General features: G+C 47.3%; 1 protein-coding gene across 11 annotated transcripts in view; it reads left to right on the top strand.

Moving 5' to 3' along the window:
• Positions 1 to 13,543, top strand: part of TIAM1 (TIAM Rac1 associated GEF 1) — a 461,825-nt gene that overhangs the window by 138,896 nt on the left and 309,386 nt on the right. For all 11 annotated transcript variants that reach the window (XR_014825120.1, XR_014825122.1, XR_014825121.1 and 8 more), the window contains one exon: positions 7,749 to 7,920. The gene's annotated coding sequence lies outside the window, so the exon portion shown is untranslated. The remainder of the gene's footprint in view (positions 1 to 7,748; positions 7,921 to 13,543) is intronic.

Genomic DNA, 13,543 nt, shown 5'->3' with positions numbered 1-13,543 from the left:
TATGTCAGGTTCTTAACCTGCTGAGCTACAGTGGGAACTCCTCTGATGCTTATTCTATTACAGTAAATGCTGCAGAGGATGTCTTTCTTTCCCTGCGGCACTTTTCCTCAATTTTGGATCATTTCTTTAGGATAGATCCTCAGAAGAGGAATTGTTGGGTCAGAGCGTCTAAGCATTGTAAAGAGTCTTTCCATGTTGCCAGTTTATACGAACGAGATTGTACCAGTATTGCCACTAAGGCAGAGTATGAAACGTCTTCTCTTACTTCACCGTGGGCAGTGCTGAGTGCTGTCTTCTTCCTCCTCTAACGTCTTGAGGTTTTCATTTGAATCGTTTATTCCTGTCCTTTAAGGTGACGTGGCTGTTGTTATTTTTTAATCAAATTGACTTGCTATCAAGAAAAGACAGGTGGAAGTTGTACACGTTGAACCTTGAGAGAATCTTTTTAATAGATCTTGTGAGTAATAGGTAAACGACCCTGTCCTATTTTGGGGACTTGCTGATTGTCATAGCAATAAAATGAGGGCGCTAATTAGTTGACATGGTATTAGCAACTGCAGGGAACGTTAGAAGCTCATTTGTTGCAGAGTTGCAGAGTTTCTCTGTAGCCACACCGCAGTTCCTATAGAGCATCTGGGGTAGTTTTTGATTGCAAGGAACCAATTATTTGCTTTCTCTTTTCAAAAAGTGTTTTGTTTTTTTTTTTCTCCTCTTGTAAGAATACTTTTAATTGGTGACCTCTAATCCTAAAAATGTAATGCCACTTTCATTTCTCTCAGTGCTATCTTTTCTTCTATGATATCTGTCCTGTTGATTGCAGGCTCTAGCCCTTACAAACCTCTCTTACTATGCAGGTGACTTTCCTTCCTTGTTAATTTCCACTAGAAACTGTCATGAAAACCAAGATTAAAAAAAAACATGTTGTCTATGACTCTTCATAGCATAGAACGTTTTGGCTCTCTTTCTGTTGTGGTTTTTGCCAGTGTGATTTACCAAGGGACTTGAACAAGTTTAAGAATCAGATATTAGACCAAATTCCACTGACTTCTGAGTTTTAAGTCATATTTATTTGTTTATTTTTGGCTGCCCCTCGTTACATGGCATTCCTGGGCCAGGGATCAGATCTGAGCTGCAGCTGTGGCAACACCAGATCCTTAACCCAAATGCCAGCACTCCAGAGATGCCACTGATCCTATTGCACCACAGTGGGAACTCCTTAAGTCATATTTAATATTCCCTTTAAAGAATGGAGTCCCCGTTGTGGCTCAGGGGTTAACGAACCTAACTCATATCCCTGGCCCTGCTCAGTGGGTTAAGGATCTGGCTTTGCTGTGAGCTGTGGTGTGGGTCGCAGACTTCGCTTAGATCCCATGTGGCTGTGGCTGTGGCTGTGGCGTAGGCCAGTGGCTGCAGCTCCTATTCAGCCCCTAGCTTGGGAACTTTCATATGTCACAGGTGTGGTTCTAAAAAAGCAAAAAAAACAAAACAAAACAAAAAAAAACGATGACAAGTGGCCCCTCCTTCCACCTACAATCAAGCAGTCAACCCACTGACCCAGAGTTCCCGTCGTGGCACAGTGGTTAACGAATCCGAGTAGGAACCATGAGGTTGTGGGTTCGTTACCTGGCCTCGCTCAGTGGCTTAAGGATCCGGTTTTGCCGTGAGCTGTGGTGTAGGTTGCAGACATGACTTGGATCTGGCATTGCTATGGCTGTGGCGTAGGCCAGCAGCTATAGCTCCCATTAGACCCCTAGCCTGGGAACCTCCATATGCCGCGGGAGTGGCCCAAGAAATGTCAGAAAGACAAAAAAGAAAAAAAAACCCCACTCACCCAGTTTTAATATAAATCAACCTTAACAATTCCATAAACACAAACCACAAAATTTGAATATGTATGTTTTCTAACTCAAGCTAAAACGAGCTGAAATGTATTGGCTGGTGATAGTGGGCTTATTAATTCCACTGAAAATGGGATGATTCTGGGGAGCTTCCAGCCCACAAAGAGAGCTTCCATTTGGGGACCGGGACATGGCTGAAGTTTCATCTCCACCCTGGCTGCTCAAAGTGGCAAAGAGTGGTCCCTGGGATCAGCATTGCACCTGCATGTTTGGGAGCTTGTTAGGATGTAGAATGTCAGGCCTCACTCAGGTGAACCAGAATCTGCATTTTCGCAAGATCCCTGGTTGAGTCTATGCTCTGTTTGGTCCGAGAAGCCCTGTGCTGGAGAATGTTGTCTGACCTGCTCTGCCCCCTTCGAGAGCTACCTTTTGCACCCACCCACTTACCTTCTGGCGGGGCTCTGTTCTGGGGACACTCACATCTATGGAGTAGCTGCTACTTTGTTGATCTGTGTACTGATTAGTGGTCCTGCGATTTGTTAAAATTCTTGAAATTCCTCGGAAATTCCAAGGGACTAATTTCTCCATTTCTCCATCAGTGGAGTCTGAATCTGTTTCCTTCCTTCCTTTATTTATTTACATACTTATTTATTTTATCTATTTCTGGGGCTGAGCACCCACGGCATGGGGGAGCTCCTCGGCCAAGGATCAAACCCTGCTACAGCAGCAAACTGAGCCACTGCAGTGACAGCAAGGGATCCTTAACCCACTGAGCCACACAGGAACTCCTCTGCTCCTTTTTGTCTTGGCATTTCGCTGAGTTTGGGAGAGCCCACAGGGAGAATGTGGCTGGGATAAGAGTTAGGAGACTTGAGGTTGGATCTTTAAAAAAAAAAAAAAAATTTACTTTTGGAGTTCCCTGGTGGCACAGGGGTTAAGGTTCTGTGTTCTCATTGTGGCAGCTTGGGTCACTGCTGTGCTGTGAGTTCAGTCCCTGGCGTGGGAACTTCCACATGCTGTGGGCATGGTCAAAAAAAATTTAAATTAAAAACATTAAAACATTTTTATTTTTAATTGTGATAAAATGCACGTATCACGAAATCCATCATTTTAACCATTTCTAAGTATACAGTTCAGTAGTGAGTACATTCATATTATGTAATCAATTTGCAGGAACTGTTTCTATCTTGCAAAGTTAAAACTATACCCATTAAACAACCATTCCCCATTCTTCGCTCCCACAGCCCCTGGTGACCGTCATTTGACTTTCTATGTCTAAGGATTTGACTATCCTAGGTCCCTCATAGAAGTGGAGTCATACAGCGTTTGTCCTTTTGTGTCTGGCTTCTTTCACTTAGCATGCCTCAAAGTCGAAGCCAGTGGCAGAGATTCCTTCCTTTTTCAGGCTGAACTATATTCCCTTGTGTGTGTATGTGTGTTTTGTTTAATCAGTCACCTGTCCGTGGACACATGGGTTGTATCCATCTTTTGACCATTGTAAACGCTGCTGCTGTTATTGAGTTTGGACTTTAAGCTACTGCAAACTGGATGGGAGACCTGAGACAAATCACTGAACTTCTGCATCTCGGTTCCCAGTACTTTAAAAATAAGAAATGCAGATGCTTTCAAGCAGTTTAAAGTTCCAATTACAGGTTACTAAATAAAAGAAAATCTACTGCTATTAAAAGAAACATGTCTTCTAAAGATTTCATGGTTTCTCTTGATGATACCTGAGTATCCTTCTTGAGCTGTCTTAATCTTTGAATGACCTTAATAGCGTAGCTGCTACAACTTACTTTTGAACAGCTTTATTGAGACATAATTCAGGTACCACATGGTTCACCATTTAAAGTGTACAAGCCAGTGGTTTTTTTCTTTGATGGGCCAAGAAGTTCCCATTGAACCCATGCCACAACAGTGACCTGGGACACTGCAGTTACAAGGCTGGATCCTTAACCCACTGCACCCACAATACAAGCCAGATATATATATATATATATATATATATATATATATATATATATATATACATTTTTTGTCTTTTTGCCTTTTCTAGGGCCGTTCCCGCAGCATATGGAGGTTTCTAATGAGAGCTGTAGCCATCAGCCTACACCAGCGCCACAGCAATGCGGGATCCGAGTTGCATCTGCAACCTACACCATAGCTCACGGCAGTGCGGGATCCCTAACCCACTGAGCAAGGCCAGGGATTGAACCCGCAATCTCATGGTTCCTAGTCGGATTCGTTAACCACTGAGCCACGACAGGAACTCCTACAAGCCAGTAATTTTTAGTGTATTCTCAGCATTGTTCAGTGATCCCCACCATCAGTTGCAGAATATTTTTATCACCCACAGAAGAAACTCTGTGCCCACCAGCATCAGTACCCTTTTCCCTCCAGGCCTCCCCCTCACTCCGCCCTAGACACTAATCTACTTTCTGTCTCTATGGATTTGCCTATTCTGGATATTTCATATAAGTGTGATCATGTCCCACATTTTTGGTCTTTTGTAACTTGCTTCTATCACTCGCAAAATGTTTGCAAGGGGAGTTCCTGCTGTGGCGCAGTGGGTTGAGAATCTGACTGCAGTGGCTCAGGTTGCTGTGAAGCTGCGGGTTCCATCCCCAGCCTGGCACAGTGGGTTAAAGGATCTGGCATTGATCTAGCTACAGTGTGGGTCACAGCTGTGGCTGGGATTCAATCCCTGGCCCGGGGAACTACCATATACCATAGGGTGGCAAAAAAAAGTTACCAAAAAAAAAAAGTTTGCAAGGCTCATGTATGACTTGGGTGGGGGGGGCTTTTTTTTGGGCCGCACTTGTGGCATATGGAGGTTCCCAGGCTAGGGGTCGAAGTGGAGCTGTAGCCACTGGCCTACACCACAGCCACAGCAACGTGGGATCCGAGTTGCATCAGCCACCACAGCTGACAGCAATGCCAGATCCTTAACCCACTGAGCGAGCCGGGGATCGAATCTGCATCCTCATGGGTACTAGTCAGATTCATTTTCACTGAGCCACCACGGGAACTCCAATATAATTTTTTTTTGGTCTTTTTTTGCCTTTTCTTGGGGCCGCTCCTGCGGCATATCGAGGTTCGCAGGCTAGGGGGTCTCATCACAGCTGTTGTTTCCGGCCTACGCCAGAGCCGCAGCAGCTCGGGATCCGAGCCGCGTCTGCAACCTACGCCACAACTCATGGCCACGCCAGATCCTTAATCCACGGAGCAAGGCCAGGGATCGAACCCACAACCTCAAGGTTCCTAGTCAGATTTGTTAACCCCTGCGCCACAATGGGAACTCCAATATAACTTTTTAAGGCGTCAGCTGATCCCATGTGAGAGGTGTTATCACAATCTGATTGCTCCTAATGTCAAAAGCCGGCTGTGAGGCTGGGGCTGAGTGGTAATAGCAGTAAATGTTAGGTATATAACCCCTGGCTCTGAAGAGCTGTCTGTCTTCTGGGGAAGATGGACTTTAAGTGCATTTCTACATAGATATTAAGTGCTAATTTCTGCAGTGGAGAAACTTGAAGTAGTTTGAAAGCGTATACTGGGCAGAGGGTGAGTGGAGGCTGCTCTCCCTTAATGCCACGTCTTCTGGGTGGTCGCCACCCACAGGTCTCACACTGGGACCTCCCTCCAGTATCTATGAAATGACTCTCTGGGCAACGATGACGTGGTGCAAAGGGAGACTGCGTTTGTGTCCTTGAGGAGCTGACTCTGTCCCAGGGCAGACAGCTGTCCTTGCTGAGGGATGGTCCAGAGTCTGGACCCTGGGTGCTGGAGCCTGGGTGGATCTCGTAGAAGGATTCAAAGGCATTTTGAGTTCCCGTTGTGATGCAGCAGAAACGAATCCGACTAGGATCCATGACGACTCTGGTTCGATCCTTGGCCTCGCTTAGTGGGTTAAGGATCTGGCATTGCCGTGAGCTATGGTGTAGGTTGCAGTCGTGGCTTGGATCCCAAGTTGCTGTGGCTGTGGTACAGGCTGGCAGCTACAGCTCCAATTTGACCCCTAGCCTGGAAACTTCCATATGCCGTGGGTATGGCCCTGAAAAGACAAAAAGGAAAAAAAAAAAAAGAGGCATTTTGAGCAAGCACTGATGATGCTGGATTGAGATTTTGACAGATGAGTAAAATATCTTAGGAAGCCACCATGCACCTGGCAGGACTGAGCAGAGGTCACGGGGAAAAGTGTAAAGATATTTAGAGTGTTCATTGGGGGTCGGGGCATCAAGGAGTCTGTTGTGGCCACGATCTGGGGACCAGCTACAGGCAAGGAAGGTTGCTTCTAGGTTGTGAAGTATCCTAAAGCAAAGGTTAGAAGCTTTACTCTACATGCCTCAGGTTTTCAGCCTCTAATTCCGAGGACCCTCACCTGCATTTGGGGCAGTCACTGCTTTCCTGTCCTATGACTCACCATGAGTGGGCGTGCAGGTGGTATGTGGCCTCGAGGCTTTTCTAGAGGGCACCAGAATCATTTGGAGGGAGCTGTCTCCTTTAAGTGTCAGTGCTGAAGGCATCAGAACTTTTAAAAGCATGAAATGAGGAGGCTGTTCTTTCAGAGTCCCTGGGCCGTAGAAACTTAAGAAGTTGGCAGACAGCCAGGAAGGAGCTGAATACTGCCAGCACCTTCAGGGTATGAAGTTTGTCTGGACCCAAACTAATTATTTTTTTTTTTTTTTGGGTCCTTTTTAGGGCTGTACCTGAGGCATATGGAAGTTCTCAGGCTAGGGGTTGAATCAGAGCCGCAGACTCCAGCCTACACCACAGTCACAGCAACTCGGGATCTGAATTGTATCTGCAACCTACACCATAGCTCGTGGCAATGCTGGATCCTGAACCCACTTTGCAAGTACTGATGAGGTTTATCTGTTCACAAAGGGTCAAGAGATAGGGCAAGGTAGCATTTAGGTCGAGGTGCGTGTTTTCTTTGAATACATGTTTAAAGTGGCCCATCAATATACAAGATATGTCGGGAGTTCCCTTCGTGGCTCAGGGGTTAAGGAACCCGGCTAGGATCCATGAGCTTGCGGGTTTGATCCCTGGCCTTGAGCAGTGGGTTAAGGATCTGGTGTTGCCGTGAGCTGTGGTGTAGGTCACAGACATGGCTCGAGTCCCGTGTTGCTGTGGCTGTGGCGTAGGCCGGCAGCAACAGCTCCGAGTAGACCCCCTAGCCTGGGAACTTCCATATGCTTCAGGTGTGGCCCCAAAAAGCAAAAAACAAAACAAAGCAAAAAACCCAAAAAAGTGTATATATATATAGATACACACACACAAGATATGTCACCACCTGGTTTTTATCATTCTGTTATTTAATGATGATGCATCGCTTGCTTATTGGTACCAGTGAGTCTTTTCACGGTTTTGCATTGCTTCCAACCAGTCAATTTCTCAGAGTTCCCTTGTGACCTAGTGGTTAAGGATCTGACATTGTCCCTGGAAGGCTTGGGTGGGTGTGGGTTTGATTCCTGGCTGGGGATCTTTCACATGCCATGGGCATGGCCAAAAAAATTCTCATGCATTTATGGACTGGTTAAGAGCATGAACAGTCATGACCCTGAGACTAATTCCCCATTATCGAGGGCCATCCAGGTAGGGGATGCATTCATGAGTGATCTCACTTAATCCTCATTGTCTAGAAGGAGGACGGAGGAGGCTAGAGGCGTGCAGTGACTTGCTTGAGGCCTCAGATGTGGTCAGGGCTGAGCTGGTTCCAGGGCAGGAGCTCCTGGCTGGATCTGCTGTGCTGAGCTATGTCTGGGGGTGACTTGGGGCGGGGGCAGAGCGCAGTTTGTTTGCACCTTCTGCAGTGACTCCGTGGAGGGGCCGCAAGGCCTGGGACATGGCTGGGCTTCAAAGCCACCAGAGTGTGTAACCTTGGCTTCCCTTTCTTTTGTTCCACTGCAGGCAAAGAAGGGCCTGTTTTAAGAGGCCTCACCAAACAGCTGGCTGCAAAGGGCTGCTCTTTGAGACCAGGTTGTCTGCAGAGTCCCGAGCTGTCGGGGTTGGCCGGCTGCCTTTCTTCTCTGGCGGTGTGTGTGTGTTCTCCATGTTTCCAGGGTGAAGCGCCCACGAGCAGGTCAGTGTCGGTTTTCTTTTCATTTGGGTGACCTCTCTAAGTCCCCGTGTTTAAAGCTGGACTGAGTTCATTGCTTTCCTTGCTGTGAAGAGCTGCCATGGAGATGCCCCGAAGGGCTGCAGGCCTCACCTTTCATCCACACGCCCTCCCGCACCAGGGCTGCTGCTGGGCTCCTGCCTGGAGCTGCTGGGGTCAGTGGGTGGGACACCCCTGGGTGTTCTTAAATCCACTGGTAGCTGGTGCCTAAACTCCAACTCAGGATGGCGGCTGTGTGGTCCATGTCTGGATGCTGCAGAGCCTTTTCCAGAATGAGCCGCCCCTGCTCTTGTCTTGACCTCCCCACCATCTGTCTTCAAATAGTAGCCCGAGGGCACCTTTTAGGTCAGACAGTGTTGCTGTGCTCAAAACCTTCCTGTGCTTTTTTTTCCTAGGTGTTTGGTGAAAAATATTTCTTTCTTTCTTTCTTTTTTCCTAGCTAACAACATAGCTGTTTTTTTTTTTTTATCTTACTTTATTTTAATTTTTTTAAATTACTCAATGAATTTATTACATTTATAGTTGTACAATGATCAACACAATCCAATTTTATAGGATTTCCATCCCACAACCCTAGCACATCCCCCCACCCCCCGAACTGTCTCCTTTGGAAACCATACGTTTTTCAAAGTCTGTGAGTCAGTATCTGTTCTGCAAAGAAGTTCATTCTGTCCTTTTTCCAGATTCCACATGTCAGTGAGAGCATTTGATGTTGGTGTCTCACCGTTTGGCTGACTTCACTTAGCATGATAATTTCTAGGTCCATCCATGCTGCTGCAAATGCTGTTATTTTGTTCCTTTTAATGGCTGAGTAATATTCCATTGTGTATATGTACCACATCTTCTTGATCCACTCCTCTGCCGATGGGCATTTAGGTTGTTTCCATGTCTTGGCTATTGCATAGAGTGCTGCAATGAACATCGGAGTACGTGTGTCTTTGCGAGTCGTGGTTTTCTCTGGGTAGATGCCCAGGAGTGGGATTGCTGGATCAAATGGTAGTTCTATTTTCAGTTTTCTGAGGCATCTCCATACTGTTTTCCCCAGTGGTTGCCCCAATTTACATTCCCACCAACAGTGTAATAGGGTTCCCTTTTCTCCACATCCTCTCCAGCATTTATTGTTTGTAGACATTTAGATGATGGCCATTCGGGCTGGTGTAAGGTGGTACCTCATCGTGGTTTTGATTTGCATCTCTCTAATAATGAGTGATGTTGAACATCTTTTCATGTGTTTTTTGGCCACCTGTATATCTTCTTTGGAGAATTGTCTGTTTAGATCTTCTGCCCATTTTTTGATGGGGAACAATATTTCTTTAATGGAGTTATGGTTCAGAAATTTCCGCGTGATTAATATCACATTTAAATGTAACTATAAGTAGCTTGATGAAATGATGTATAGCATGAAGAGGCGAAGACTTATATTCTAAAGGTTTGAATCCCTCGATTTGAGGTCTAGAGCTGCCGTTTAGAAGGAGAGCTTGTGAATTTAAAGATGTCATTTGGCATCTCGGAGTTTTCTTATCTGTTAAAATTGGCAGATGTGATATAATTCTGATTTCTTCAAAACAGTGTTGGTATAAGGATCAAATGAACTGATAGGTTTTTTTTTTTTTTTCATTCTCTTCATCGTATTATCTTCCATCAAAAAGTTTTATAGGTGGCTCAGCATTAACAAGCCCAACTAGGATCCATGAGGACGTGGGTTTGATTCCTGGCCTCACTCAGCGGGTTAAGGATCCCGCATTGCTGTGAGCTATGATGTAGGTTGCAGATGCAGCTCGGATCCTGTGTTGCTGTGGCGGTGGTGTAGGCTGACAGCTGTAGCTCCGATCCAACCCCTAGCCTGGGAACCTCCGTATGCCTCAAGTGCGGCCCTAAAAAAAGAAAAAAGAAAAAACAAACAAAAGTTTTATGAATTGTAAAGTGCTATACAAAATCAGAAATATAGTAAAGAAATATTTATTGAAAAATTAAAGAAAAACAAAACCCAAACCTTCCTGTGCTTTTCAGCACCCCTAGCATCAAAAGCAAAGGGTTCACAGTAGTTTTGGGGTCCATCAGGAGCCACCTATCCCCTCTTCTGCTCTCCCCTTATTCCACGACAGCTATGGCTCAGACGTGCCAGGCGAGTTCCTGCCTCAAAGCCCTCGTCCTGGACATCCTCTATGCCTGGAACCTCTTCCCCTGATGACCACGGGGGGTGCCCTCCACCCCTTCAGGGGTGGGTTCTGTCTTTTTCAGCAAGACTGTCATCCCAGGTCAGCCTGTTGAAAACCACCGTGGATGTGCCCTCCGCATCCTTGCCTCTGTAGGTAGAACGTGGCTGAGACCCCCTGCAGCACCCGAGGGACTGTGGCTATGACCAATCCGAGGAGGTTCTGGAATGGATGTCCCTGTTCTCTGCCTCCTTGGTGGCAGGAGGACACCTTGCATATTACCGCAGAATCCCAATTAGAGACCCTGAGTTTCGTTCCCATGACTTGTGGCAACTCAGCTCCAGATCAGGGGCTTTGCTGGGGTCATTTTAAGTGTTAATTTGATTCACTTCCCAGGCCACTACCAGCTGTCCCCAAATAGCTCTCCAAGATCCAGTAGCGTCAGAAGATCCCTGAAGTTCCAGCCCGGAGACCGTCTCCGGCTATCAAGTCAGCTTGTAGAATTTAACTAATTAGTGATGGATGGTGATGAGACGTGGACCACATAAGTCACTAAGTTTAGCCTCACTTTATGGGAAATATCTGTTCTTTCCAAACTAACAGAGGGTTAGTTCTCCTTGGTTCAGGAAGCCAGGTTTCCGATAGAATGAGAACATCTCCTTATGGATCCCGGGGGCAGGCTGCTAGCCACGAATGTCCTTCCTGTGCTCCACGCAGCTCTTTGCAGCGGGTCTGATCACGTTCAAGGTGGAGCCGAGGGTGCGTGTAGACGCCCTATGCTTCCCCAGTGTTTGAAGTGCATTCCCTCGTTTCCGACTTTAGTCTTTGTCCATTGATTGCTGACTGTGTAGGAAGCGTTGGTGCCGGGGTCCCTGGGAATGGCAAGGAGTTTGGAATTCTCTGGAGAAGATAAACACGATGACCCGTCCTTCTAACACAAGCCTTGGTCTGTGGCAGAGTGTGAGCAAAGCGGGGCAGAAGCCCTGAGCAGGGCACCCGTTTTGTCCAGGGACTGAAGATCCTTTGTGGGGATGCACAGCCCTTGAGGCGGATGCTGCAGGGTGAGGAGAAGATGAGCAAGCATGGCAGGGAATCGGGAGGGGAAGGTGGGCAGGGCTAGGGGAGCAGCACCAGGGCCGAGGTGCAGTGTGAAGCTGCGGGGCCTGATGGAAGGGCAGGACTTGTCCTTGGGTTGGGGGGTAGGGTGTGTGAGGGATTATGCAGAAGGGAAAAGGGAAGTTTTGGGGGGGGGTTGTCATGTTGCAGAGGCCTTTTTTAAAGGCAGTGCTTAGGAGGGTGAATTGTACTAGCAGGAAATAAAAAAACCCACAGAGAGTCTTTTAGGAAGGGAGGGTGACACCTGCCATCTGTCTTTTCGAGAAATCCCTTAGGGGGCGTCAGGAGGGCTGATGGAAATCTTGATGGCATGGAGGCCTGTTGGGAGCCAGGTGACCTGGGTGGTGGCTGAGAGCCAGATGCAGAAGAGATGGGTGAAAGAGACAATGTGAAGAGAGCATCCTGTGCGATCACTAAGGCCAGTGTTCTCTCCAAATCAGTCAAGACCAAATTCCCTTCCCTAGTGAGTAGAATGCAGTCCTTGCAAGGGACGCAATGTGACAGAAAGGGAGAAGACGCTGACAAGGTTACATCCAGAAGAGGCAATGGCGATCCCACCTTCATGTGATGGAGAAGAGGAAAGTCTTGATTCCCAGAAAACCCACCTGGAAGCAGGCAAAGTGGTGCGTTTTAGCTGAGTTGGTTTCCAGCATCGGTAATGGATCAATCACCTGCGTCCCTGATTCCTGGATTAGAAACAGGAGGGAGAGAAGGGGCACGCACCTCTAGTTTTTACACTTGGGTGTGTGGACTCTGAGAATCTCTCCAATGGCTGTGATGGAAGAAAGCTATTTGTTAAAGAACTCAACAACTTGCTTAATAGTGACTTAGTGTTTTTTTTTTTTTTTTTTTAATGGCCACACCTGCAGCATATGGGAGTTCCCGGGCCAGGGCTGGAATTGGAGCTGCAGCTGCAACCTGCGCCATGGCTTATGGCAATGCTGGCTCCTCCACCCTCTAAGTGAGGACAGGGCTCGAACCTGCAACCTCATAGAGACAACCTCGCGTCCTTAACCCGCTGAGCCACAGCGGGAACTCCTGGTGACTTAGTTTTCATCACTGGGAGGAACGCATGCTTCAGTGAGAGCCATGAATGTTTTTACTGATGTCGTTCATAAAATAATCAGTACTGTACTATTACTATTAATTCTAGTTCACTTGCTCAAAACTCCCAGCCTTGTGTTAAGCCCATGATGAAAGTGTCTTAGATGGAATGGGATTCTCTCTTCGATGGAATGGGGGTCTTCCTTTAAAACACCCTCTAAAACTGAGGTTCTCCAATGTGTGTCGTGGCAATTTCCCGGGAGTTTTAGTTTTTCAGGTGGAAGAGGTCGCTCATTTTTGTAAGAGTCACAGAGAACATGCTGTGTTCCTTTTTCATATGTGTACCTTTTCTCGTGGCTTCCTGCCTTCCCGGACCCATCTGACCAGCTCTCCCTGTAGGGCTTTCTCGGGGCCCCTTGCCAGAAGGTTCCTTGGAGAAGTTGGCTCTTTCAAGTCTGGGTGAGCTTTCCCCTCCTCTTGTGTGTGTGGGGGAGTGTGTGGCCGCCTGCGCGTTCCGGGACTCTGTTAGCTTGGGTTGATAGATGGGTTTGGACGTGACCTTTCCCAGTTCCTCTTCCCTGGATTTTTGCCTGCTGAGGAAGTGATCTTCAGATCCCATCCATCTGCACCGGTGGCAACAGAAGAGAGAATTTCTCGTTTCTGTGGTCCAGGTCCAACTGCGCAGACACCTGTCTTTCAGAGGCTCCCATTGTTCTGGTTGGTATCCCTTCCTGCTGCGGAGACTTTTTATATCCTAGTTCTGGAAGTCATCAAGTTGGACGTGAGACAGGGAGGAGGCGGTGGAGGGGCCTCAGCTGACCTGGGAGGCTTTTATTGATTGCGCTCTGGACACATCCGAAGAGCTGTCTTCCCCCCCGAACGCCTCCATCTCTCCCTAATTGGTCCTGTTAGGAAGCGTTTCCCGTTTGTAGCTGATTCATTCTGAGAGCTTTTCATGTCCTGTGGGAGGCGTCCCTGTGAGACTGGAGAAGAAAAAGGGCAGCTCCTCTTTCAAGTCTGATGAAAACCATCTGAGCCCAACATGGGTCCATATGGGGCAGATTTATGCTTTGCTTATGGACACCCAACTGCTCCCCTGGCCGTTAAGGAAATCCATATGAGGGAAGCCGCCCGTGCGTTGGGATTCTTGAATCGTGTGTCCTGATCTGACAAAGCAAATGAATCCTGACCCTTTTCGAGCCCTGTCGAAATTTTTCTCCTCTGCCGTTCTGGAATTTTCTCTCTTATGTGTTCCGAGGGGCCAGCTCCCT

This window comes from Sus scrofa, chromosome 13 (genome assembly GCF_054392235.1).
Source record: "Sus scrofa isolate SSC_HxYL_T2T_F1_AM1 chromosome 13, Sscrofa_HxYL_maternal_Yorkshire_Landrace_v2.0, whole genome shotgun sequence".
NCBI classification, from domain to species: Eukaryota; Metazoa; Chordata; class Mammalia; order Artiodactyla; family Suidae; genus Sus; species Sus scrofa.
The sequence above is the reverse complement of the archived record's forward strand: the minus strand, read 5'-3'. Positions and strand labels throughout refer to the sequence as shown.